The following is a 27,633-nucleotide window of genomic DNA, read 5'->3' as shown; positions in this document are numbered from 1 at the left end:
GCTCTGATTTTTGGAAAATATAAGCAGTCCTCTCGTCTGTTCCCAGTCTTTCTTGGTTTTCACTGGAAAATGACATCTGGGTCCCTTGCTGGTCCCAGTTGGCAGCTGGTCAGCCCCAGGAAGCCCCACTTCTAGAAGGGTGTGGCTTGGGATGCTGGTCAAGGGGAGGGTGGCAAGGCTCCTCAGGCTCCAAGGAAGTATCTGTAGGGCCGGGCAGTCTCTGCAGACCCCTTGAGTCAGCATGGGAAGCAGGTGCTGGTGGTGAGGGACTCCGGGAAGCCTGTGGCTGTTGACTGTCAGCTGGCTGTACAAACACTTGGCACACACGTTCCCACTGACGCTGGGTCTCCAGTGCCCGAGGGGTTAAGGTGGAATCGTCCCTTCTTCCTCTCAGTGCTCTGGCAGCAGTGCCCTGTGTGACTCCTGCTTTTCAGCTTTCTCCTCCCAGCCTTCCCCTGACTGCACTGAGCCAGGGGCATCTCCTCAGCTGCAGACCAGGGCCCTCTGGCTGGGTCCACTGATGGTCCAGTTCTGTCTCCCGCTACTGGTCCCAGGGAACATTCCAGCAGCTCTCTGACTAGCGTCCCGCCTCCACCCGCTGCCTCCACCCGCTGCCGGTGCCCTGGGGCCTTGGTTGCTCAAGGACAACTCTCCCCAGAGCTGGGGTTCAGGGCTCAGAGAGGAGATTTCTTTGTATGGGGAATTTTTCTTGGGTATCTACCCTTAGTGTAGCTCTTTCCCTCAGGGGACACTCCTGACCCAGGAGTTGTTCTCCTTTCTGAGATTCCCCCGCGGCTCTCTCTTGGGCCAGCGGCCGTCTCAATTGAGTTTGCCCTATTCTCTCTGCTCATCTCGTCCTGTTCTCCGTTGGTAGAGTTGAATGTTATTGCTCTTCCTTGCGTCCCTGCTCTGCGAGGAGAGGTGGGGAGGTGGGTGAAGGTCCCTAAGCAGCTATCTTATGGAGCTGAGAAAGGGGGATCCAGAGAAGGCTATTAGCAGAGTTAAATATTCAGATCCCCACTCCACTGCACCCCCTCCTTATGTGTCTTCCACCACATCCATCAGTAGGAAGGGAAAATTGGTGGCAAAAGGGGCTGCCTTCTCCCAGGTCATCTAATTAGTTAAAAAGCTTCTTTGGTCTTTAGTCTCTAAGTCCCTGGTGAGTCTTGGAGTTTTGCTTAGTTACCACACTTGGGTGGAAGGTTGCTACTTTGCTATATCTCCTTGGTGATTCTGGATGTGGACTTTTTTTGGTTTTGTTTTTTATTTTTGTTTTTGTTTTAGTTTTAATCCTCACCTAAGGAGTGAGAATATTTTTTCCATTGATCCTCAGAAAGTGGAAGGGAGGGGGCAGGGAGAGAGAAACATCGATGTGAAAGAGACACTGATTGGTTGGTTCTTGCACACTTACCCTGACTGGGACTTGCAACCCAGGTTCATGCCCTTGACTGGGAATCAAACCTAAGATCCTCCGGTGTACAGGCTGGCACCCTAATCACCAAGCCCTGGTGGGCTTTTTTGGGAGGGTAGAGCTCATTTTTTTTTTTTTTTAATATTATGCCAGAAGGCATAACCCAGGTCACCCCAGCATTCCCTCATTGCTGCTGTCCCTTATCCTATCCTTATCTTTCCTGAAGGCCGGAGAAGGGGGTAGGCACTAGGTATTCACAGCTGCTGTTAGTGCATTTCCACCAGCTGTGCGTGAAATGGGGCCAGTCTCCATGTGCAGCAGCTCCTCTCCTGATGACATCCGTCCCGGCTGAAACCTCTGGGAAAATTCCGTGATCTGGCCGTGCTGAGTCATGCTTGGTTTCTGAGGATATGTCATCTTTTGCATGTCTGTCATTGACCTGCTCAGGGCCTGGGAAAGGCTGCAGTTACTACAGAGTGATACCATGCTGCTAATCTCTTATATTTGCCCACCACTATTGCTTCTCCAAGTGCTTTTGTTAACTGATGTGCTGTTTATCAATATGAAATTTTATTAATATTATTAAATCATTAATAATAAATGTATTATTCTGGAAAACATTCCTCTCATGATGAGGAAACTGAGATTCAGAGAGATAGACTTGATGAATTTCAGGTGAGTGACATGTCTGGCTGGGGTTTTTTTATTACCTCACTTCATCCCTACCATTGGGTTTTTTGTGTAATGCAAAGATTATTCAGAAGTTACTTTGGATGAAAAAAAAAAAAATTGGTGTTCAATTCATTAAAGTTGAAATCTAGTTCTTTCATGGCTAGTCTTCCAAGTTCCCCTTCAAAGTGTAGCCTACAATCTTTCTGTTCTATTTATGATTTTAGAAAATTTTAATTATCACTTTGAAGGGGCCTTTGGAATAATACTGGATCTCAATTGCAAACTTAACTCATATGAAAAATTTATATTGAATTTCTAAATTACATTCAACTTCCTTTAATTATTTTAATATTTTCAATTGTCTTATTAACAGATATTCTAATACTTAAGTAATTCCTGTAAATCTAATAAGTTAAGCTGGCTCTTAAATTTTCTTAAACATTCCTGTAATTCTGTTTTATTTAAAAAATTTTAAAGTTTTTTTTTTTATTGATTTCAGAGAGGAAGGGAGAGGGAGAGAGAGAGATAGAAATATCAATGATGAGAGAGAATCATTGATCAGCTGTTTCCTGCACACCCCTACTGGGGATCAGGCCTGCAATCTGGAATTGAACCCAGGACCCTCAGTCGTCAGGCCAACACTCTATCCACTGAGCCAGACCAGCTAGGGCTACAATATATTAGTTTTGATGTATATGTATGCACTCGTGAAACTTAACTATGGTAATTAGGATGGAACTCCTCCTTCATCTCCAAGTGTTCTTGTGCCCCTTTTTGCGATCCTTTCCTCCCATCCCGGTCTGCTTCCCCCCTTCCCATTAACCATGGAACTGCTTTCTGTTACTACAGATTATTATAGTTCACATTTTTTGGTTTACTTATGTGGAATCATATAATATGTACCCTTTTTGTCTGGTTTCTATTACTCAGCATCATTACTTTGAGGTTTTGAGGTGGGGGCATATATCAGTGCAGACTTGACGGTGTCTGAATCAAGTGATCTCGCCTATCCTCAGTAGCAAGCACTCTTTGAACTGCTTCCTGAAATGCTGCCGTGACGTTCGTGGCATCTTTTGCACATTTTTTAGACTTAGGGTAGGTGCCGTTGTCCCTGCACCAGATTGGGCTGCTTCTGCAGACACCTGCTGTTCACTTATGCCAATCTTGTTACCCAAAATGACAAGGAAAGCTTTCGGGCTCTTTTTATATCTGCATAATATATGAATTCTCTCTTCCAGTTACTCAAGTTCTGGAGGCTTTGAGAATCATCGACACTAAAAGTGAGCAGGCAGCAGGCAGAACCTCTGACCTTCTCTTGACCGGCTGGGTCCCAAATATGCATGATAACGAACTGTCCATCTACCTCCAAGTCTTTATTTAAAAATTTCACACCCATTGTCTGGAAGAGCTGGGTATCAAAACTTATTAGTCACATATCTGTTCATTAGAGAACTCTTCCCAACTCCACCATCTCCAAGGAGGATTACTTTAAAAAGTGATGATTTTCCTGCCATTATTAATCTCAAGATCTTTTTTAAAAAAAATATATTTTATTGATTTTTCACAGAGAGGAAGGTAGAGGGATAGAGAGCTAGAAACATTGATGAGAGAGAAACATCGACCAGCTGCCTCCTGCACACCCCCTACTGGGGATGTCACGCAACCAATGTACATGCCCTAGACCGGAATCGAACCTGGGACCCTTCAGTCCACAGACTGACGCTCTATCCACTGAGCCAAACCGATTTCGGCTAATCTCAAGATCTTTGACTTTAGAATGCTTAATTGTTCAGTTCAAGCATCATCATCTCTCAGACTCTGGGAAGGTTCACTCAGATGCGGACAACGGGGGAAAGTGGTTCACCACTGTGCAGTTCATCATAGGAGCACAGGATGTTTCCCGCGGCCACACGGAGGACAGGGAGAGCTCTGGCCTGTTCTGTCTGGGGGCAATGAGGAGAGCGAGAGGGTCAGAGACCTGGCAGGCTGGACGCGGTGGTGAAGGTGCTGCCTGAGTCCAGCTCTCAAGCTTTTTTTATATTTGAACTGCAGAAAGTCTGTCTTTTACCAAGTTCTGCTCAACTATTTCTAGAATCATGGAAGGCTTATATGTTCTACCAAGCCTGGAACATATGGGCTCAAAAAATATTTGCTAGATGAATGAACTCTACTTGGGTTGTTTATATCCAACTGTCCACTTTTTTCTGCATGTCACCAAGTTCTGCCTGTCTCAGGGCTGTAGCCTCTCTCAGCAAGACATTTTGCCTGAAACATACAAACAGACCTGTCTCACAACTTCTCAAAACACAGCTTTTAAATTTTTTACTTTTTTATTAGAGAGAGAGGAACATCAACTTGTTCCATTTATTTATGCATTCATTGGTTAATTCTTGTATGTGCTCTGACCAGGGATTTTACCCACAACCTTGGCATATCGGGATGATGCTGTAACAACTGAGCTACCTGGCCAGGGTTCAAAATACAGCTTTAAAAAATACTACCTGATCTTTCACAAAATTTTACTGAATTCTTGGGAATTACAATACAGAAAAAGAAAGTTTGGCCTCCAAAGGTAAATTCATACTTTACCAGGTCAATGTAAGAAACAATACAGACCAATAGAGAATTGTTATGAGTTTACTAGGGTTCTGGTGCATGGATTCATGCACATTGAAAGGAAATTAATTAGAATAAATATTTTAATTTTGCTATTCATGTCTTGCTAATGAAAAGAAAATAGGATTCTACCTTCTCGTATTTACCTACTCCAGGACTTCTGCAAGTCGGATTCCTGGGCTGAAGAAATTCCAAGCAGGCTAGTCACTAGGGAGAGGAAGCTAGGTGTTGCTATGTGACGTCATTACCTGGCACCCACAGCCTCTGCTTCCTGGTGGGGCTGGGCTGTGGGTCTTGGCAGCATTGGCTGGGATTTGGTGGGGTGTCACTCCAAGGTGGTGGTGGGACCTGTGTCCCACTTGGGGGAAGTGAGTGTTGGTGTGTCAGCACCAGATCTGTAGTGCCATTTATTTTTAAACTACAGGCCCGTTGTACAAATTATCATGCAAAAGGCCTTCCTTCCACAAGCTGCTGGCACCAGTTTTCTGCTAGCACTTGTTTTCCTCTGGCACCCGGGACCCAGGCCTTCCCTCTGGCCTCAAGGCTTGGCTTCTCCACTCTGGCCACAGTGAGGCTTGGCTTCTCCTCTCTGGTTGCAGTGGAGAAGCCAAGCCTTTTCAGTCTTCAGTTGTCTTCAGTCTTCAGTCTTTGCTCAGGTCAGAGCCTCAGTCTTCGCTCCATGCCTGTGTATACAAATTAACCTGCCATGGTTGTAGGGTTAATCTGCATACTCACTCTTGATTGGCTGGTGGGCATTGTGGAGGCACGGTCAATTTGCATATTCCTCTTATTAGTGTAGATGGTCAGTGTGTGTCATGGTAGCTCCTGTGTTGAGCATTTGTCCCCTGATGGTCAGTGCACATCATAGCTACTGGTTGAATGGACGGACACTTAGCCTTTTATACATATATAGATTTGATCCAAGCTGATGACATGCAGGGGAGCAAGATCTCAAGTGCCCTAGAGAATGAGTTTTGTAGCTTCTTTTATGCATTTGAAAGTAAGGAAGGAACTAAGGAAGATTACATGAAAATGGGAGAAAGCAAGATGAGAACTGGATTGTAGGGTAGTTAACAAGATTATGTGCTCCCTTGTGGGTGGTTATCCCTTCAAAGGATCTGAAAAAGAATTACTCTGGCAGTTCAAAAACGTGTCAACCTAGATGCTCAAGAACAATGGGCTGGGCTTGCTTAAGGCAAAGATAAACCTTTTACTAAAGAAGTTATAGGCTTGGAATATGACTACCCACTATACCCTGCCCAGTTAGGAATTTATGATCCAATCACCGTGTAAGGTTACTTTCACTGGACTTGGCACTTTTACTACAGAACCCCTTTTTCTTCATGTGTGTAAAGCACTTCATAGTTTTGCCATTTTACTTGACAGTTCTTACTGGCAATGGTTAAGGCCATGGCTTGGGTGTTTATGGATGATGGAGCAGAGGATCTAATGGGTTCAATGACTCACCCAATTCCTCCGGTAAGAGGCAGAGCCAAGCTTTGGAAAGAGCCATGGATTCCTGGCCTCAGGTTCTTCCACAGGATGTTAGTGTGATGTCTCAGTGTCACTGTCACTGGCTGAAAAGACCCACCTGAAGCTCTGTCTTTCCTGTTTAAGTTAGTCTCTTAATGGGCACTTGCAGCTTCTATGACTGGAGCCATTTACTGTCCCCGCACTCCTGCCTCTCCTCCCTGCTGCGCTGCCCGAGGCCATTTCGGAAGGCCTTGAAGGTTAGCCTCAGCCGTTCTGGATTCTGACTATCCCATTCCAATTGGTTGCAAAACAGCCATTTGTGTTTTTGCTGACTTGGGCCATCTTTTTATCCCTTTTTACTTCTGATATTCTTAAGAGGCAATTTCAGTATCTGGCAGAATAAACTCCCCATGATCTAATTCTGAGTTTTCAACTGACTGAATGGTTTAAGAAGGGCAAAAGTTATGACTGTGCAATATTCCAAGAAACGGTTCCTTTCTCAAGCATTTATTGTATATCTGTGGATACCGCTCTTTCCTGGATGCTGTAATAACTGAAATAGAGAATAGAAAAAACAAAATAAAATCAATAAAACCAAAAGCTGATTCTATGAAAAGATCATCAGAATTGACAAACTTTTAGCTAAATGAACTAAGAGAAAAAGAGAGAAGATTCAAATTACTAAAATCAGAAATAAAAGTGGGAACATTACTGATTCTATAGAAATAAAAAGGTTATGAGATAACTGTGCACAACTATACACCCTCATTTCCCCTCCTTTGCCCACCTCCACCAGCCCAAGACAATCTTGAAAGAGAACAGAAACCTTCTGATTTCAAAACCTACTATATTCCTGCAGTCATGCCCCACTGGCGTGGCTCAGTGGTTGGCATTGACCTTTAAACCAGGAGAATATGGTTGTATTCCCAGTCGGGTGGGTCATGTGCCCAGTTGCAGCTTGATTCCCAATGGGGGGCATGCAGGAGGCAGCCAATTGATGATTCTTTCTCCTCATTGGTGTTTTTCTTTCTTCCTCTCCCTTTCTCTTGAAATCAATAAAAAATCCCTCTATATAAAAGGCTACATGGCTGACCATACGTCTGACCATCCATCCAACTGGCTGGCACATATGATGTGCCCTGGCAATTTAAAAATAACATTGACTCACGCATGCACGATACACGTAAAGTTCTCGCTGGCACCAATCGCATGCGTGTATTTCAATCTGTCATTGTCTATTGTGAATTTGGTTGACACTTCTTTTATAGAGAAAGGGTGAATAGTGATATAATTAATTTCCTTTCGATGTGCACACATCCGTGCACTAGGCCACTAGTATATTTATTAAAAAAACCCTGCAGTCATCAAAACAATGTGATATTGGCAAAAGACAGACATAGATCAACTCTCGCATATATGGTCCAATTTTTGAAAAGGATGTTAAGACCATTCAATGGGGAAAGGACAGTCTTTTTAAAGAATTTTGCTGGAAAAACTGGATATTCACATGCCAACGAATGAAGTTGGACCCTCACCTAACACCATATATAAAAATTAACTAATAATGGATCAAGGACATAAATGTAAGACCTAAAACAATAAAACTCTTAGAAGAAAACATAGGAAAAAAACTTCACAACACCGAACTTGGCAATGATTTCTTGGATATGACACCAAAAGCACAGGTAACTACAACAACAAAAGACAAATTGAACTTCATAAATTTTTAAATTGTGCATTAAAAGATGTTATTCATAGAGTAAAATGGCAACCCACAGAATGGAAGGAAATATTTGCAAATCATATATCTGGTAAGGGATTAATATTTAAATTATACAAAGAACTCCTGAAACTCAACAACATGAACAACAAAGAAAAAGATTAAAAAATGGGCAAAGCACTTGAATGGACATTTCTTCAGAGGATATATGAATGACCAATAAGCATATGAAAAGACCTAGTATAATGTAGTTGCCAGGGACTGGGGTTGGGGGGAAGGGAAGAATGGAAGTTATTGATAAATGGGGACAGAGTTTCAGTTTTATAAGATGAAAAGAGTTACAAACAGGGATGGATGATGGTGATGATGTTTGGACAACAATGTGAATGTATTTAAGACCACTGAATTTTACACTTAAAAATGGTTAAGATTGTAAATTTTATGTAATGTGTATTCTACCACAATAAGAAAAAAGGAAAAATAAAATCAGGAGCCTTTTTGGTATATGGACAACAGAAAAATATTTAAAAGATTTGTGTGTTTTTTTAAACAGAAAAACAAGAATCAGGCCAGCCTGAAATTAAAACCTACCAAGATCAACTTGACAGTAGCAGAATAACAATGGGGTATTCACATAGTCTCCTCTGGAATTCAACAAATGTGAGGGTTATGGGGAATTTCATAAATCAAAAGGGCAAAATATTCAGAAAAAGAATTATGTGAAAGTAAGAATCTGCAACCGGAGATAAGTGGGAAGGGGACCATGGTCTGAAACAGGATATCATTTTTTAAATCCCTTAAGACATGTATTAATAATTGCCTGTGTTCTATTCCTGCTCTCAAAAACAACCTTATCTTCAGAGTGAATGCTAGAGTGGACGTAGCCCCTGGGAAGACGAACTTGGTACGGATGTGCCAACCACAAGTCTTTAAAAGGGGCACACCCTGTTGGTTCCATCAGAGCCACAAAGTGGCCCTCTGGGGAAATCAGTGCAATGCTGGTCTATAGTGTTGACTCTATGTCTCTGATATTCAAAAACAAGCAAAATCGCCCTGGCTGGTTTGGCTCAGTTGTTAGGAACGTTACAGGGAATGTTCAGAATAGGTAAACTAAGAGAGAAGGAAGGTAGATTGGTGGTTGCAGGGGCTGGGGGCGGGGAGGGGAGAAATGGAGAGTGACTGTTAAGGGTACTGAGTTTTTTAGTAGGGGTGTTTGAAAATGCCCTGGAATTAGAGAGTGGTGATATTTGCACAACATTTTGTAAATACTGAAAACCTCTGAATTGTGCACTTTAAAATGGCAAAATGACGGGGGGGGGGGGGGGGGGAGGGGGGACCCCATGGGGAGAGAACAAAGTTTTTTTTAATTAGCAAACTGAAAGCTGAATAACATTTCTCCTCTTTGTCAAAGCACCTATACCTTTTGTACACATTTGTAACCAGAGAATGTGCATTATTAGACCCATGTGCCAAGCAGGTCTAATTGGTCATGCACCTAGTCCCTAGTTGTATCGATTTGCCATTATTTGATACAATTTTAAAAAATTATATTCCTACCCTATGCCTGGCACTTAAGTACTACTATAATTTTTTTTTTTAATTATTTTATTGATTTTATACAGAGAGGAGGGAGAGAGACAGAGAGTTAGAAACATCGATGAGAGAGAGCCGACCAGCTGCCTCTTACACACCCCCTACTGGAGATATGCCCGCAACCAAGGTACATGCCCTTAACCGGAATCGAACCCGGGTCCCTTCGGTCCCCAAGCCGACGCTCTATCCACTGAGCCAAACCGGTCTCGGCAGTACTGCTCTAAATATTTACTGGATTGCCTACGCTTGCTATTCCTGTTTCATTAGTGTGGCCTATTGCATTTTAGCTATAATTACCTATTGTTTCAGAATGTTTCAGAAAAGATAATATCCCTTAAATGATGTGCTGTTTAATAAGAGCTCCACATTTTCCATTTGTAAGCTGTGTGTGTGTATATTTTTTTTAGATAGAAAATAGCATGCTTGCCTTTTCTGACCTCAAAGGTAATATCTACTGCTAGAGGCCCCGCGCACGAAATTCGTAGGGTCCGTCCCTAGGCCTGGCTGGCAATTGAAGCGCAAGTGTCTGGCGTGGAAGGGGAGGCCCCAGCTGACCTCTGGGCCCTGGACGGCACCTGGTCCCGCGCACCCCCCCCCCCCCCCCCGCCTGAGTCATGGCGGCCAAATCCCCACACAGATGTGGTGAGCGCAGCTGGACCCCACGGCCAGGGTGCAGCATGGGCCTCTGGTGCTGCACAGAAACTGGGCAGGCAGTGCACTCTCTCTTGCCATGCTCCGCACTGCCCCCTGGTGATCAGTGCACCTCATAGTGAGCGGTCAAATTCCCGCTCTCCAGTCAAACTCCTGGTCAAACAACTGCTCGAGGGGACAATTTGCATATTAGGCTTTTATTATATAGGATTTTAAGAGCTTTTACTAATGGTCTTGCCTGGACTGTGCCTTTAGCTTTTAGAAGCCTCCAAACAATTGCATATCTGCAAAGGAGTTTCTTCTTTGTAACCTCTCTGCCCAGTCATTCTTTTCATCATCTTCTCTGCATCTTTCATCACATCTTTCCAAATAGCTTCTTAGCTGCCTTTTCTCAGATGCTTAGGATGCCATTGTCTTCTTGTCCAAAGATCATGTCTATCTTATTTGCAAATAAGAAGGAAGAATAGAGTGTTTGCCATTTGTTTTGCCAAATCAACACCCTTAATTCCTAACTTCGCTCCCCTCCCAAACCTCCACCTAAAGGAGCAGGGGACTCAGACTTCTCTCTTTCTCTGTGTGCGGCAGAGATGTGCACAGCCTGCCCTTTTGTTCTCAGTGGTATCTGGTCCACTTTCCCTGCTGCTCTCATCATTCAACCACCTCAAAGTGAGTTATTTCCAGGAATGAGGAGGATCTCATATCCTCTGCATCCTTGCCCAAAAGCCCATTTTTATCTGGTAGCAAACTGGGCAAGACAGTTCTCCAGAGTGAGGGTGGAGCGCAGAGTGAAACCAAGAGGTCTTCTCAGTGATGGAGAGGTCAGCGGCACTTGGCTTCCTGTGACAGTAATGATCATCCTGTGTCACCTGCGGCCATGAGGGGAGTGGCCAGAGGCAAACTGAAAGGGTGGAGCTGAGGAAGGCCAGGCCCTTCGCCCTGGAGCTGTCGATGCACATCCAGTGAGCTGGCAGCCATGGCTTCCTGACTGATGTGACGAAGAGAGGATGGTTGAACCTTAGGATGGAGCCGCTATTGGTTGAATGGCGGTTCATCTACCTGTAGCTCCTCTTCATCCATTGTTGTTATTCTGTTTGTTTGGATTTCAAGCCTCAAAGCCTATTTCCCACCTTTCCCCTCTGGTTTAAATTAAACCTCTTTACTTCTTCTAAAGCTTGTTCTGGGATTGGGGATTGGGGATGCTGGGTGCACTTCATACCGCCATAGAGACAGCCAGCCGCATTCACAAGCACAGGGAACCTGTAGTTAGGAAGTTATTTCCTCGTTCCTGGAAACTCACTCTCACTTTGAGGTGACTGAGTCATGAGTGCAGCAGGGAAAGGGGACTTTTTCCTGTTAACTGAGCTGGGTTAGGGAGGAGCCGTTCTGTGAAGGATGTGGGCAGCTTTCTCTGTGTAGAGAGGCTTGGCAGCCTAAAATTCTCAGGGAGAATTCCAAAGTTTGGGGAAATTGAGACTAGAATCGTTGTGTGGTTTTATATCTGCGGGTTTATTTTTCCCCCCCTGCACTTAGAACTGCATTTATATATAAAAGAATACAACAATGAAATGATAATGGCAGCTATGTTTATTCTGTTCTGCTGTGATCTCTTCTGGAGGTGTTGCCTTGAGGAAGTTTAGGCCGTGTGTGTGTGTGTGTGTGTGTGTGTGTGTGTGTGTGTGAGAGAGAGAGAGAGAGAGAGAGAGAGAGAACCAGCAAACTACTTGCCAAAGTCGCCAAGCCATGAGTGGCTGAGCTCAGGTTCAGACTCCGCCCTCTGCCCCAGCACCATGCCCTCACTGCCCTGAGCCAGGCCACCACCGGCAGAACAAACGCCCACTGTCAGGAGGCTGATGCTTCCGTGTTTATTTCTCTGAGTGGCTTAGATGTTCTCTGTCATTCTGTGCTGTGTCCTTCACAAAGCCTTCAGCATCCTTATTCTTCCTCCCCGGGAACATCTGGCATGATGCTGGGGCCTGCGGGCAGGAATTTTTGCTCAAATCATCTGTTTCTTATCAGTTTTAGAAAATCATCTTTGGCTTCTGTTCTCTTTTTGCTTTTATTTCCACTCTAGAATGCTTCTTCTTTAGGATTATTGTGTTCCTGCCTAAGGGCTTGGAGAAATGTAAAGAGGTTTTTGAGCAAGCAGTTGAGTTTTTAGCCTGTTGTCACGTTGTTGCCCTAGTGCAGTGTTTCCCAAACTTTTGACATGTGTCCCCCTTCTATAATTTTCGTAACGCTGAGTACCCCTCGTACTCATGAGAACGTAGAATTAGGCGCAGCTAAGCACGGTGCAGTGCATATCCCCACCAAACTCCGGTGCAATGCGTACCCCCCTAAACTCTTCCCGTACCCCCGGGGTCCACGGACCACACTCTGGGAAACACTGCGGCCTAGTGCAGTGGTTGGCAAACTGCAGCTTGTGAGCCACATGCGGCTCGAGAGCCGCGGTTTGCCGCTCTGTTGACTAATGAGTGTGCAGACCGCTGCCCTAGTGGAAGAGGGTTGTCTTCCTCAGGATGCTGAGGAGACAAGTGTGTAACTGGATGCAGTGTACATTTAAGCCTCGGACCCAACAAGGCGTTCCTCTGTCACGTGTGTGCATTTCTCTGCAGTGAACAGGCTATGTGAGGCCGGGCCCAGCGCCCTTCCCTGACGGGCTGGAGTTCTGATCCTGGGCAGAGGGGAGAAAGCCAAAGGAGTGAGGCCGCTTGGAGGAGGTCTGTGAAGACGAGAAGAGGCTCTGAGGCTTTTGGGGTCATCAGGAAACCATTCTTCAGCAAACATTGGCCCTTCGCCCTTCCTTTTTCCCCACTTGACAGATCAGTTTATTAGCATCAAATTTAGTGCTTTGCCCTTTCTGAAGCGGCAAACAGGTGCCCAGGAGCTAGGCTTTCTGGTGACTGCCACACTGTGCTCCTGGTTTGGGGTCCATGTCATTTCTCCTGCCCCCACACTCGTCCCAGCCCCATAACCTGAGGTCTCCGGCTGGTGGCCCTGCTGACGGATGCTGGCACTTCTGCAGGGTTTCATCTTGTGGCTGTGGAGTCCCCGGACACACCCATTCCTTGCTTCTCTCCTCCTTCCTCCTCCTTCCCTTCATGCCCTGGTTAGAGGCATGGCATATTCTGGGTACACGGGAAAACAAACTCACTCTCCCTGGGTACACATACCCCTCTCTGTCTCCAGTAATCTGCTCACTTCAGATCAAACAGTCTCATTCTGAATCCATTTATCCATATGTTCATTCAACAAGGGTTTTGTGCCAGGCACTGTGGTAACCTATGTGTTCAAGGCCATTATCTGATATTGTCTGACCAGTATCGCTTGCAGAAGTCTGGGTCACTGAAGTGCCTTTGACCTCTTACCCATTTTATAAACTCAGATATTCCTCTTGAGCAATACAGTATCTCTCTTCCAAAGAGTTGAGGCTGAGGCTTCAATTCTTTCCTCATTCAAAGGGGGAGCCTGGAGCAGGCCCCTCCCTGCCAGGCCTCATTCTTTTCCTCAACGATGGAAGTGAGACCTCTTCCCATCCCCACTCCTTCGGTTATCTGTTTGCTATTCCCAGCACATATGGTCAGGCTTGGCCCATTCACTGCCGCTGGCCTGGAGCCCGTTCACTGTTGTTCCTCTGTCCCCGCATCTACCCCCCCCCCCCCCCCCCCCGGCTTCTCATTCCTTCTCAGTTTCAGCTCCCGGAGACCTCAGGAGAGTCTGTTATCAGCCACGGGAAGCCACACCCAAAGATGCTCTCTAAGTAAAGGGGGAATTTGAAAATAGAAATCTTTTCTTCATTTATTTTCCCCTTTGAGACTGGCCTGATGAATGAACAGTCCATTTGGCCCATGGCGCCAGGATTGTCTGATCTTTTCTAGGGACTCCTGAAAGCCTCTGATTGGTATGGATACTGAGGCGTGTGGCCTGGCCTCGCTCCTCTGAGCTGCCAGCGTAGAATGGCTTCCGGATAGAGAGATCTTCAGGGTCCCACGTCTTGCTGTCCTCTCTCCTGGCCCTCGCCACCTGGTGGGCTCTGCTGTGAGGCCAGGGTGAGCTGAAGCCTTTAGTTAGTTCGCTTGTTTATTTCTTCTTTTGCCTCTCCTCTCCCCACCCACACCCCGAAAAGAGAAAGTTAGAAGTAGAAATGTTAAGAGCAGCGCTGACTCTGTAGACTTCAGATCTAGTGGTTTATCTCCCTTCGACAGGGGCTGCGGGTGGAAGCAAGAATTCTGAGCACTTTCACATGAACTTTCCTTCAATGACAGTTCTTGGGGAGGAGGGAAGAGGTTTCACTTGTGTTTGCCTACCACCCAGAGGGCTCCGAGGCTGCCGCCAGGGAGGGCAATTGGGCTTTTTGACAAGATTTTGCAGTGGCGGGTGGGTGCCCCATAGGGGGTAAGAACATGTGCTCCGTAAGGGATAAGGGAACGGGCTAACTTTAGGAAGTGCTGGCAGGCTTCCAGGCTGCCCCCTTCCTACGGCAGGAGGCCCTCCTGGGCCGCCCAGGCTCTGGCAGCCCTTCCCACGGCGCCCTTGGCTGTGACGCCGCTGCCCCTGAAGGCGGAGGCCGGTGCCGAGGCGCCTCTCGCCCAGGTCACTCCCGTTCAGTCCCTTATGTGGGCGCTAAGAAACTTAACACTTCCTCCAGCCTTCTACACTCTTAGCTGGGCTGATAATCACATTAGCAGAGACAGTTTAACAGGAGAAAATCAAAGTTTTAATCGTGTGCTTGGGAATTCCCTTAGGAAAGAATATTACAAAGACAGGCAATGTGGAGTATGGGAGACATTGTGTATACGGAGAAAAGGTTGGTGAGGAAATGGGGCATTAGATTTCAGAAGGAGAGTGGGCATAGTTGGAGAGGTACACACAGGGCAGGAAAATTCTTCCCAGGTGCCTGAGAAATCACGGAGCACAGTGGGACCTAGCTAACAGGCCCCTGCGAAAGCCTCTCACTGACCATACTTCATTCAGGCGAGCCTGAGGTGCACGTCCTCAGAGCTTCCTGAAGCAGGTTTTCTGTCTGAATCTCTGGGGCAGGGGAGAGGGGGAGGGTCAAAGGTTCTTTCTGAGTTTTGTGTATCCATAAACAGCTTAAAGTCCGTCTCCCAAAAAGGCAGCTTCAGGGTGGCAAGACTTTGGTTCCCTTCAGATACACAATGCCAGAAGTTTTCCAGATCCTTTCCCCTCGTGGGAACTTCCTTATACCCACCAGGACAGTTGACACGCGTTCATTTAGGTGATAAGCCCTGAAGCTTAGGTCTGGCAAAGGCAAAGCACATCCATACCAGGCAGAGCCTGAGAACCATGTGCAAAGCAGCAAACACACAACCGCTGTGAAATGTGATCGGTCCTCTAGGCCCGGTTCCCGTTTTCCTGGGAGCTTAGTTCTGGAATCTCAGACCTGCCCTCCATTCTTAGCTGATCTATTCGCCAGGGGGGAAAGGAGAGGGGCCTTCTCGGGAAACCTACACACAGACCTTTACAGTGAGCACAGGACTTCCACATCCATGCGGGGGGTTCAGGGTATCGTTTGGCAGATGAGTTGCCTGAGGTCACGAAGTACCCCGCCTGGGATCCAGGTGTCCTGCCCATTCTGTGAGGCCATGCCTCTCTTTAAAGTTTATCAGTTCCTTAAACATTGGCTTACTGCCTCCCTGGTCCCCTGCTCAGTCAGGTTTGGGGCACCAGAATGAATAAGCCACGGTCTGGCTTGGCAGTGGGGTGAGCCACTTTGCCGCCTCTAGCCAGCTATGTCACTTGGGAGGCAGGGCTCTTTAACCTCGTTAGGAGCACAGACTGCATGTGTAAAACTGCTTGGCAGCAGGCAGAACAGGCATTCTGTCCACAGCCATGAACCTGGCCTACCCATTGCCAAGGGAAGACAATGGTCTGGGCCAAATGGCGGGGTCGCTCAGTAAGAGTGCCGGGCTCACACACACAGCCTGGGGGTGCAGAGCAGAACCGGGTGGAGGTCTGGGCCCTGCTGCAAAGGTCATTTGTTCTTGCCAATCCCACCGGCAGTAGAATCTGTTAGCTAAAGGAAATGCAGGTTGTGTGTTTATTTAAGCGGGGGGAGGAGGAGGGACCTAGGGGAGGCAGCAGCATGAAGAGCATTGAGGGAGAGACTGAGTTAGTGCAGGGAGAAAGCCTAGTTAGCACTGAGCATGAGATGCTAAAAGTTGTAAGCAATCACTTAGCCAAGGACCCAGAAAGAAGTGGGGGACTGAACCGAATCTGGAGCCTGAGGGAACTGGAACCAGCCTTCCCTTCCCCATGCTTGCTCTGTGGCCAGGACCTCTACCTGATTGCCCTCCTTAGGGTTCCCAGACCCATTACAACATGAGGGCAAGGGAGTTCCCCTGCACCAACCAACAAATTCAATTTAAAAAAATATATATATATTATTGATTTTTTACAGAGAGGAAGGGAGAGGGACAGAGAGCCAAAAACATCGATGAGAGAGAAACATCGATCAGCTGCCTCATGCATACCTCCCACTGGGGACGCGCCCTCAACCAAGGCACATGTCCTTGACCGGAATCAAACCCGGGACCCTTCAGTCTGCAGGCCGACTCTATCCACTGAGCCAAACCGGTTTCAGCAACAAACTCAATGTTGACACTATCCGAGGGGTGGAGAACATCTGGCCTGCAGACTGTATAATGCCCATGAAATCATTTGGTCTGGCTCTGTCAGCGCATTAGGGGTGAATTAAATGTTTGACCAAATACAGCACGCTAATTTTTAAGTTGATAATTTTGTGTGGCCCTTGAATGATGCTGTAAATATCCAAATGGCCCTGGGCAGAATAAAGGTTCCTCACCCCAATGTGATGCAGAGAGAGCATCACATTCCATAGGTTAAGGGCTCAGTCTTACAAGATGCCTACCCTCCAACCTTCAGCCCCCCATCTCCCACCTCTCCCTCTCCCTTTCTCCCTCTCTCCCTCTCTCCTTCCCCCCCCCCCTCTCTCCGCCAGATTCTTACCAGTGTTCTGACCAGCCTGTTATAGATTGGGCATGATATGTGGGAACGGGCACAGCGCTCCCAGCTCTCTCCAGGTGCATTGCTCTCCCCAAGTCTCCACGTGTTCACCATCCCGGAGCTCTCTGAATGCATCCTCTTGGTTTTTGGAGGCTTCATTCCATAGGACTATTGATTAAATTGTTGTCTGTTGATTCAATCTCCAGCCCCACTGTCCTTTCCGGCGGAGGTTGGAGATGGGCATGGTTAGGTGTGGGAAGTGGGGAAGGAACAGAAAGTTCTAATCTGGGGGCCATAGGTTGGCTTCATTGGTAGCCAGCCCATCCTCAGGTGCTTTCCAAAAGTCACTTCATTGATAACACACCTCTTTCACTCTCAACACTTGGGAAATTGACATATGTGTATGGAAGTATATTTCCTGAATGACCAAATAATTTCTTACAAATTACAATATTGCATCCTGCATTCATTTAGTACAAAACTTCAGGATATTTGTCTCAGAACCTAACACACTGGTTCTGAGAATCTCAGACCTGACCTTCATTCTGAGCTTATCAATTCTCCATGTCCTTGGCTTCTTTTTCCCAAGGAATCACTTCCTGTGAGTGAGGCTCCATGAGGCCTGTTGCCCTTCTCCCAATAGCTCCCACCAAGAGCAGGGCTGAATCACCCCTACACCCCTTGGTCTCTGCATGGTCACTGAGCGAGGAGTGGTCTGCAGCTGGCCCTGAGCTTCAGGGGGCCCATTGGGCAGCTGAGAGAGACTTGTATTTGCTCCACAACTGTTTGAGCTCTCACTGAGTTCTAAGTGCTGAAGACACAGCAGGGAACCAGAGGGTTTAAACCTGAACTCCCATCCTGGGGGAACCTGCCAGAAGGCCAGTCACTGTTTAATTGCAGTGGCAGCTAGTGCTGCAAAGGAGAGCTCATGGGTTAGGAGCATGCCTTGGCCTGGTGGGTGGACCAGGGACAGCCTGATCTGGAGCGTTTATCTGCCTCCCCAGCTGACAGCCGCTGGGTGTGGATCTTGGCAGAATACTGGGAGCCTTAGGCAGGTTTCAGTGACTCAAACTCTGTGAACCAATGTGGACTCTCCGTTCTTGACTTTGGGCAGGAAAGATTTCACAATACAAGTCCAGGTGTTTTGATAGTATGTTTATTAAAGCTGGGGACAGTGAAAGAAAGGCAGGACTTAAGATAGAAGAGGCAAGATCATGCAACAGGCGTGAGCTGAGGTAGCGCTGCTTTGGCCCTTTAGAAAGTAAGTCACAGAGCCCTAGCTGGTTTGGCTCAGTGGAGAGAATGTGTTGGCCTGCAGACTGAAGGGTCCCAGGTTCAATTCCAGTCAAGGGCACATGCCTGGGTTGTGGGCTTGATCCCCAGTGGGGGTCGTGCAGGAGCAGCCAATCAAATATTCTCTCTCATCATTGATGTTTCTATCTCTCCCCTGTCTCCCTTCCTTTCTGAAATCAATAAAAATATTTTAAAAAAGAAAGAAAGATAAAAGTCAGAAGAAGTGAGCCAGCTGGGTTGAGAGGACTCAGGAAACAAATTACTGAGGGACGTTGAAGAAAGCAAGCAGTGTGCCTTAGGAAAGAAGTGGGGAGGGATAGCCCTCGCTGCATAGCCTGGTTAGAGCCTTGACCTGATATGCCAAGATTTCATTCCTGCTCAGGGCACATACAAGAATCAGCCAATTAATGCATAAATAAGTGGAACAACAAATTGATATTTCTCTCTTCCTTTCTAAAAACCAATAAATAAAAAAGTTTAAATGTGGGGTGATGTACAGACACGCTCTAGAGACAGAGCATGTGCTGGGTCTTTTGTCTCAGGGTTTTTATGTTTTCTAAAAGCGGGGGTTTTAGGAAAGGACCTCAATAGAATATTCATCAGCTTTTAAGGTATGTTCGTTCAGGGTCAAGGTCTCTACTGATTGGTTGGTGCTAGGGTAGGCAGTCATTGGTCATTGCACTGGTCTTGTTGTTGCTGTTAATCCTCACCTGAGGATATTTTTCCATGATTGTTAGAGTGGACAGGTGGGCTGACCTCGACACCCTGTAATCGACAGCTCTAAAGGGCTTAAGAGTTTCAGCTGAACGGACAGCTTCCTGTAGTTTCAAGTCTAACAAGCTCTCTGCTTGTTTTCTCTCTGCCCTCACACCTTCCCACTATTTGATTTCAACACAAAAGAGGCACCTTCAATTCTTCGGATTGTTTTCCCGCTTCCACACTGGAGAGGAGATGTGAGAGTATGGTTGAGGAAAGAGCAAAAAGGCAGAAAGCATAAGGAAGAGGCAGCAAACACATCCTCTTACCCTGCTGAGTTGCCCCCAGGCTGTTGTTCACTTAGGGGTGGAGAGTGGGAGCTTGCCCACCATTTCTCTGTATTCCCAGCACATTCCCTTCCTGCCAATTGAGAGCTGGCCTCCATTCCTGCCAATTAGCCCTTTTTCTCCTTCTTCCACTGCTAAGGTCTCTCCATAGGGAAGGCCCCCTTCGATGAATTCTTACCCAGGATTATTTGCTCAGAGCTTGTACCTTTTCCCAAGTAGCCTCAGACTTTCCTTCTCAGTCCTGGACCAGGTAATCTGTTTCCTAAACATGTGTCTCGCGTGTTTCACCTCTTCTCCCTCAGGGGGGATTAATGCCGCTCCCCTGGCTCTTCCCAGTGGTATAGGGAGATTGAGGTAAGATGGAAAAGCGCCTGAAAAAAACAGACTAAGATCTCCCGCTGTGGAAGTGTTCCTCAGACCGTTCTTGCTCCTGTCCTTGCTCCTATTTGCCGGCCACTCTAGCTTGCCCACCCAGCAGGATATCAACCGGATGGCCAGTCTCAAAGCGGATGTGGTAGTCAGTGTACCTCTCTGCCTCTGGTAGGAAAAAGCTCCGGGTGTCTGTCCTGACGTGGGGGGAGGACAGGGCCAGTCCCAGTGCAGAAGGCGGAGCACCACATACAGGGAGTCTCTGCTGGTTGTCACCGCAGTATTCCAGCCAACCCTCTTCTCTTACTAACCCGGGCGGCACCTCCAGTGGGTGTCTCTGTCCTCATCTTCCAGAATCTCCTCTGTGTGACTTGTGAGTTAAGAGAGGAAGCAGAAAGCTGCTTGTTGTCAGCTCCGGAGAAAGGTGGAGAAGAGGTGGAATCAGAAGTACCTGTGTGGGCCAGCATCGTGGACCTGAGAGAAGTGAACAAGTTCCCTTGAAAATTAGTTTTCATTTAACTCATGGTTCTCCCGGACATGCCTGACCTTCAGACCTCGCCTGATTTAGCCCTCTGCCCCATCAGGCATTCACATTTCATTGGCAGTTTAGCCCACCACTTCTCTGGGTGCCACCCACCCTGCCAAGCAGTGAGCGCTCTGAACCAGGGAGGCCCTCTCTGACTAGTTAATCTTGGGCCCAAGAAGCCAAGCAAAGTTATTGTCTGGGCTTTCCCTAAGAAGTCCGATCAGAGCTCAGCCTGGTTTGTGTTTTGTTTTTGCGATAGTGCGGTGGCACCCAGTGGGTGGGAACTCTATTCTGGTCTTGACTGGCGTGGTTGTTGGGATGACACGATGGTAAGCGAAGTGATCTGGTGGGTTTAATAGTATGTTCACGCATTTAAAAACCTTGCTAATGCAGTCAGACTGTTCCCGGTGGGGAGAGCTCTCTGTCTCCATCCGTGGCTACCGGAAGTGGGCTTCTTGCAATATCCTGAGAGAATGAGTCTTCTGAGATTTGCACGGTTTGATGAGATATTGTAGAAAGCTGTATTTCTTTGGAATCAAACCCCTGAGTTTCCAAGATCCTATTTCCCTGAGTCCTACCATAGAAGCCCCATTTTGCTTCCAGTCGAGCTAAAATCAAAGCCAGTGTCCAGAGTTTCTGTCCATGTTGGGACAGTCCAGTCTTAGCATCAGGCTAGCTTAGTGTTCCCAGCTGTAGTCCATTTGTTCATGGCATGTGCGGTCCATGTGGCCCATGGAGAGAGAGAGCGCGCCTTTGTTTGGGGGGTTATGTACCCCCACATTTTCACAGGCTTGCAGTGGCCCTGCCACTCTAGCAGTCCATGATTCCCAGGCTTGACTGACAGGCACTTTTCCTGTGTCACTCCGATTCATTCCACGTGGGCCCATCTTCCCTTTTGTCGAACCCCTTTCCGGTGAACTTCAGGGAATGGGCCGGTGGCTCCCTGGAGAGTGTGAAATTGCAGCTTCCTGGAGAAGGCTTTATAATGTCTGTTCTCCCGTTTGCTCCTTTCCTGTTATTAATAACTAGAGGCCCGGTGCATGAAATTTCGTGCACTGGGGAGAGGGGCTCCCTCAGCCCGGCCTGGGCCCTCTTGTAGTCTGGGACCCCTCCTCCTCATGATCCCTCAGCCAGAAGCAGCGGTGCCGGGAGTCTCTCCTGCCTCCGAGGTAGCGCAAAGGAGCAGCGAGCTTGGCTTCTGGCTGAGCGGCGCTCCCCTTGTGGGAACACACTGACCACCAGGGGGCAGCTCCTGTGTTGAGTGTCTGGTCCCTGGTGATCAGTGCACATCATAGCAACCGGTCATTCTGCCATTCAGTTACTTGCATATTAGGTTTTTATTATGTGGGACTAGCTAATTACAATGGTATCAAGACCAGGCCAGTGGATCACAAGAGCCACAAGGTGACATGTCCCCTCATGAGGAATCCAGTCTCCTGACCCCATGGAAAGAAAGGACCATGATGTCACCATGGGGGCATCCTCAGGCGCAGAAAGAGGAAGACCTTGTGATTAGCTAGGATCCTCTCCCCTTTTCTTAGGCCAGAAGCCCTCTCTCCTGGCTGGCTCTCCTTCCCTGGTCCTGGCCCCCTTCCTTTGTAAAACCCAAATACCACTGCCTTTAATTGTTCTGCCAGAACCCATAGGCTATGGATTTTGACCATCCCCTCCAGCTCACCCTTGACCTGGTTTTGTTTTTTATTCCCTCAAACAGTCTGTTCAAGGTCTACCGCTGAGCAGAGATTGGCTCACGAGCAGCCTCTGTCCTCTGAGCTGTAGGGGAGAGGGCAGTTCTGGGAAGTCACTGACAGAGGCCTGAGCTAAAACGTCAGTTATAAACAAGCAGCAGGCAGAGGGCCCAGATGCGGTGTCCCAGCACCAGGAACAGTGTGGCCTCCCTAGAGCCGTGCAGACCGCTGCCCCAGTAGGAGGACCACCTTCCAGAGGCCTCTAGCAGCACACTGTCCCACAGGGTAGCCAGTTTCTCTTCTCTCTGGAACATGGCAGCCTTCTAGTATTTTGGAAAGGAGAGGGCAGGGGGATTCTGGGAATGTCCTCAGAGACAGGAATCCAGGGGAGGGGTGGGGCTGGATCTGGTCAGGGATGGGAAAGCCTAGGAGCCCAAGGTAGCCAATTCTACTTGACAATGAAAATGGGTTCTGCCTGAGACGTTGGGGGCAGAGGAAGTTGGGCCATGGGTCCCAGAGCTCTGTCCCAGAATGCCTTGGTGTAGTGTAGGGGAAAGATCACATGGTTCCCTCAACTGGGGCCTCATGGAAATGTTGAAGCTGCCAGAGAAGGGTCTGCTCTGAGTCTAGCGCCAGGCTAGGGGCCCAGCCCCTGCCTCCCCGCTCAGCTCCTGGGCCAACCTGGGTCTTGATGAAATGCTGTGGAGCTGCAGAACAGGAGGCCTGTCCCTGTCCAGCGTGGCTATTGGTAACACCGCATTAAATGGATTGATGGGGTGGGTTTAATAGTACGGTCAAGATCTGAAAACCTTGCTAACGAAGTCACACCAGGCCAATGGCTCCCAAAGCCACTAGGTAACGTGCCTTTGTGAGGAATCTGGGAAACGGAAGGGCCATGGGCAGCTCTCCCCGAGAGGTGAGTGTGTGATTGTATCCCAGACAGCAGGAGGAGGAAGGCCTTGTAATTAGCTAGGCAGGGAAGGCGGGAACTGCCTGTGTTTTGGGAGAAGGAATTTCTGGCATCTGAGCAAGACTCACTGTTAGCTCTAACGAGAGCTTTCCCCCTTTACTTGAAAGAAAACCTTTCCCTCAGTTCAAGGGGAGGAGAAACTGATAAGGTCGCCAATGGCTTCTGGTTCTTATCTTCAACTGCAAACAGGCCAGACCTCTCCCAAGTCCTGGGACAGGAGTTCAAGAAGGAAGAAGCTGGCTGGTGTGTGTGTGGTGCCAGGCACAGCGAGGGGGAGGGCATGCACTTCTCTCTACCCTGTTCCAAATGTTGGTAAATCTGTGCCTTTTGTGCCTGGTGTTCTGGACCAGGGATGGAGGGATGGGGCTCCTGTGGCTGTTCCTTGTCACACCTCTAAGTGACAGCTGTCCTCGGGAGGCCGTCTGAGCATGGAGACAATCTGCACTTACTAACCTGACGGATCTGGAATAATCTTGTTTTTGCACTTGGTCTCCTGACTAGTTTTGTGAGGGCAGGGACCTCTTCTCTCTTGTTCAGGCGTATCTTCAGTGCCTAACAGTACCTGGCACATTGGGAAGACCCAATCAATATTGAATGAATGAATGAATGAATGAATGCTTTTTCTTCGCTTATCATTTCACTAAACACCCTAACTTCACCTTGTATTGGTTCTCTACCAGACTTCTCATCTGATCAGCACCTGCTTTGTGCCACCTGCTTGACCTCACCTAGTCAGGCCAGTCCGTGCTTGCAGGGAGAGGCTGTTGACCTCTGCTGTTCCCTCTCACCGCCTGCCCACTCACTGAGCAGGTGCTGACACCCAGGTGTCAGGCTTCTTCCTCTGAGCCCAGGTCAAGTCCCCTCCTCCATAGCTTTTACTCAGCTCTCCTCAGCTGCTTACCTTCCCCATTTCCTTTTCCTCTGAGAGCAGTTTCTGTGCATGTGGTAGGTGTTCACTGAGCCTGTGTCTGGGGTGTGGTCCTGTCTCCTCACCAGATGAAATGTGCTCAGTGAACACGTGGTGGCTCCAGCGAGGAACCTAATTGTTATTTTTGAGTGTGTTTTGTGGTTTACAATTGAAGAAACTAAAGGGACAGCCTGCAGTTTCACATACGACAGGTGGCTTCCGCCAGTCTTCTGTGCTGGAGGATAAAGACATTTCGTAGATGGGCTAACAGATTCGTAACTCTTTTACTCATAATACTCCTGACATCAAATATGTGACCTTTCCCTCACACCAACCAATCTTCCCATTCTCTGCAGATCCCATTGGGGTGTCCTACAATTTGTTCAGTTCTGACACTACCCAGAGTTGGTGCAGGCCCTGCAGGTGAAGGGCCCCGTCCCACAGACTGCCCCACTCCAATGCCAGTCAAAGTCCTGGCCTCCCTCCCACACTCTGACCAGTCAGCTCTACTAGTAAATCAGAGATTCCATGGTCCCCTCCTCAGTTTTGACGATTTGCTGGTACCGTTCACAGAACTCAGAAAGCGTTTAACTTACTGTTAGCAGTTATTACAGGATGCGGACGAATGGCCAGGCCAAGAGTGCCTGGGCGAGGCCCGGAGGGTCTGTCCCTGTGGAGTTGGGTGCGCTACCCTCCCAGCACATGGACGCGTTCACCAACCGGGAAGCTCTCTGAACCTCTTGGTTTAGAGTTCTTCTGGAGGCTCCGTCATGTAGGCTAGATTGGCCATTGGTGATTAACAAAGGCTCCAGCCCGGCCCCTTCCCTCCCTCAATCTGTCAACCAGACCCCATCCTGAAGCTACTCAGGGACCCACCAGAGTCATCTCATTAACATACACTCAGATGTGGTTAAAGGGGCTTATTATGAATAACAAACCCTCAGGAAATCACAAGGATTTTAGGAGCTCTGCGCCAGGAGCTAGGAACAAAGTGTGAATTATATATTTCTTATATATCACAGCGTCACACTGATGCAGAGAGGTACAGTGATCCCAAGATCAGGGGGCCTTGTGGTGGCAAAGGGGGAGTCTGAACCGACTTTTCTGATTCTAGGGCCTTGCCCTTTCCATGGAATCACCGCAGCACAGGGCCCACCTCCTCTCAATGCTTCTCCCACACTCCGCGCTCCCCATCATCCCGCCCCAGGACCCTGGCTGCTTTCCTTTCACCCTTCCCTTTATCCTACGTGAAAAGGAGATCAGAAAGTGGTACTGAGGTGTCTGTACAATCAAGATAATCCTGCCTTCCTGCTGGTCAGTGATGCTGGTAGTAGCATATGAGCACGGCTATTCAAGGACCTTATAAACGACAGAGAGCCGTAAGGATCTTGTTACGTATACTTATAATATGAAAGATACAGCTCACTAGGACTGCCATGTGGAGTAATGCCCACAGGACAGGTGTTGGTGGGATGATCTGGGTGGTCCCTGGTCCAGGGCCTGGCACTTAGCAGACATTTATGGCTTTTATTAATTATTGTTTTTGCACTTATTATAAGACGACCTCCTCTTCCAGATGTGGGCAGGTGGCACTGGGCAGGCGACCTGGTGTAGGTGCGCTTGGGTTTGGGACTGAGAAAATGGGAAAGGCAGTTTGTCACCTGGGGCTTTCATAGTTCACTTACTACCTCCTCAGGTCTGACGTCCTCCGCTGGGTACCCTTCCTCCCCAGGGAATTCTCAGCACTCTGACTTCTCCCAGTCAAGGAGAAACTATTCTAAAAGTGAGTCCTGGCCAGTGCTAACCTGCCCAGGGCTGTTGCCAGAGCTGTCAGGTCACCTGGCTCCTCTCCCCTCCAGGGTGTGTACATCAGGGCAAAGGCCCTTGTGAGTCGGGAGCCTCTGATGGGTTCTGCGGAATTCCAGAACACCGCAGGGGAAGTTCTGCTTGGCTCAGTGCTCAGCGGGGTGCTCAGTCAGCCTCCCTCCAGGAGGGGCTGCCTAATCCTGAGGAGGAAGACTCTGGTAGGGAGGGGACAAGAAGTGGGTGTGACTGATCCAGCTGGAGGGAAGAGGGGGCCCTGGAGTGGCCCCGAAAGCTGGATGGTTGAAGAGGAGCAGTTGAGGTTGGCAGGCAGAGAAGGAAGGGTGTTAGTTATTTCCTGTATGGGGGGATAGATGTTAAGTTACCCACAGGTGGTTCCTGGGAAGCAGGATGGTGTCTAAGGCCCAGTTTGGAACCATGGACCAAACAGAATATGAGCGCCTTCAAGCTTTGAGACTGTGGCCAAGCTGTTACCCCAAGTTTCTGTTTACTTACTCACTAAGCTGTGGCCATAACTCCTGCCTTACAAAGCTTCTGATGATTAAATGAGATAATGTGGCTCAAAGCAGTTACTGGCCCTCAGTGGAAAGCACATACAAATGCTGTCAGTGGGTTGGCGCTGCCCTTGAGGCTATTAGTTTCAAAATCAGCCATTTCCTGGAAGCCCCAGCCCAGCTGGTTCATCTTCCATCTCTGGCCTTCCCTCCTCAAACCCAGCCTCCTCAGAATGGCCAAGATGGCCCCTCCACACTGCAATGATTGCTCACCACCTGGTTTTCTTGACCCCGTCCCTGACATTCCGGGTACAGTCCATGCAGGCAGTTCCTTCCCTGGAGACTAGGTACCTAGCCCTGGGTCACTCCCGCCTCCGGCTTCAGTAAACTTCTCCAGGCTGTGTGATCCGTTATCCCCGTGCCTGAGCCACCTTCTCCTGCGGAGTCCACAGGCTCTCCATACGTCCGTCTGCTGGTGCTGCACGTGCTGGTGTTTGTTGCCCACCACCTGGCCTTCGCTGGGCTGGAGGGGACCCGATCCCCATTCCGTATTGTTCCACCTGCTCTGAAAGCCACACCGTGGCCCCCTTCAGGATGAGCAGATGAGAGCAGGGGACATTTCTATCACGCAATGCTCCCCAGCCCCTGATTTTAGGGTCTCTGTGGGCTCTGGCCATTTGTGGGAAAACTAGGTCTGTTCATTGCCCACGGCTGCCATAGCAGAGTCCCAAACGGTGTGGCTGGCAGCAATAGAGATTGTCTCACAGTCTGAAGGCCGGACATCCAAAATCAAGGTGCTGGCAGGGCCACGGTCCCTCCACCAGCCCTTGAGGAGGGTCCTTGTCTGTCTCCACTCGTCCTGGTGTTTTCCAGCCGTCCTTGGCCTGCCTTGGTGTTTGGCCTGAAAGTCTTCCTGCCCTGCACTGAGGCTGGGACTGGGCTGCCGCTGCTATGCCAGCTGGCTCGCTCCTTATCCCTTTATGTCCCTGTCGTTCCCTGCAGGCCCTGATCACCCTCCCTCGCCTCTTTTCTTGGAGCTCCTGCACTCCACTCCCCATCTACTCCCTGTCCCGTCAGTGCTCTGTCCCACGGTCACCGCTCCGCCCTGTCCTCTCTGCTCGCTGCCTGGACCAGGGGTGGTGTGGGCCTCGCTGGTGCAGTTCTGAGCCACCGTGGACCTCTCCGGGTAGGAGCCACTGGCCATGCGATCCTAGGACCCCCGGCTATTTCTGCTTCGTGACTTGACCTGTCTTTGGTATTCTCGTTCTCTTTTCTTCCTTCATCTGCCCCTTCATTGTTTCTGTGTTTCCACCCAGAAATCTCAGCTTGGTCTGTCCTCTCTGGGCACTTTGACATCCGTGGCTGCAGCCCTGAAAGTCAGGAGGTCTTTTCCGCTGGC

General features: G+C 48.5%; 1 protein-coding gene, 1 long non-coding RNA gene and 1 pseudogene across 5 annotated transcripts in view; 1 reads left to right on the top strand and 2 right to left on the bottom strand.

Annotated features, from left to right (window-relative positions):
- PC (pyruvate carboxylase) overlaps window positions 1-27,633 on the top strand; it is a 58,147-nt gene that overhangs the window by 4,194 nt on the left and 26,320 nt on the right. Inside the window, exon 1 of one of the 4 annotated variants that reach the window (XM_036416725.2) lies at window positions 22,257-22,275. The exons of 2 other annotated variants lie outside the window; for them this stretch is intronic. The gene's annotated coding sequence lies outside the window, so the exon portion shown is untranslated. Of the gene's footprint in view, window positions 1-22,256; window positions 22,276-23,800; window positions 23,820-27,633 lie in introns of those variants that run through there. One more of the 4 variants, XM_036416723.2, reaches the window with a different exon arrangement.
- Window positions 3,050-4,484, bottom strand: LOC118706925 (annotated as a pseudogene).
- On the bottom strand, window positions 10,329-18,062 carry LOC118706990. The gene is made up of 2 exons (XR_004984166.2): window positions 17,124-18,062; window positions 10,329-10,571 (listed from the first exon to the last, which is right to left on the bottom strand). It is a non-coding gene; the product is annotated as an uncharacterized LOC118706990 (long non-coding RNA).

Source organism: Pipistrellus kuhlii, unplaced genomic scaffold (assembly GCF_014108245.1).
Source record: "Pipistrellus kuhlii isolate mPipKuh1 unplaced genomic scaffold, mPipKuh1.p scaffold_m20_p_56, whole genome shotgun sequence".
Classification (NCBI taxonomy): Eukaryota; Metazoa; Chordata; class Mammalia; order Chiroptera; family Vespertilionidae; genus Pipistrellus; species Pipistrellus kuhlii.
Note: the sequence above shows the minus strand (reverse complement) of the source record. Positions and strands in the feature narration are given on the sequence as shown.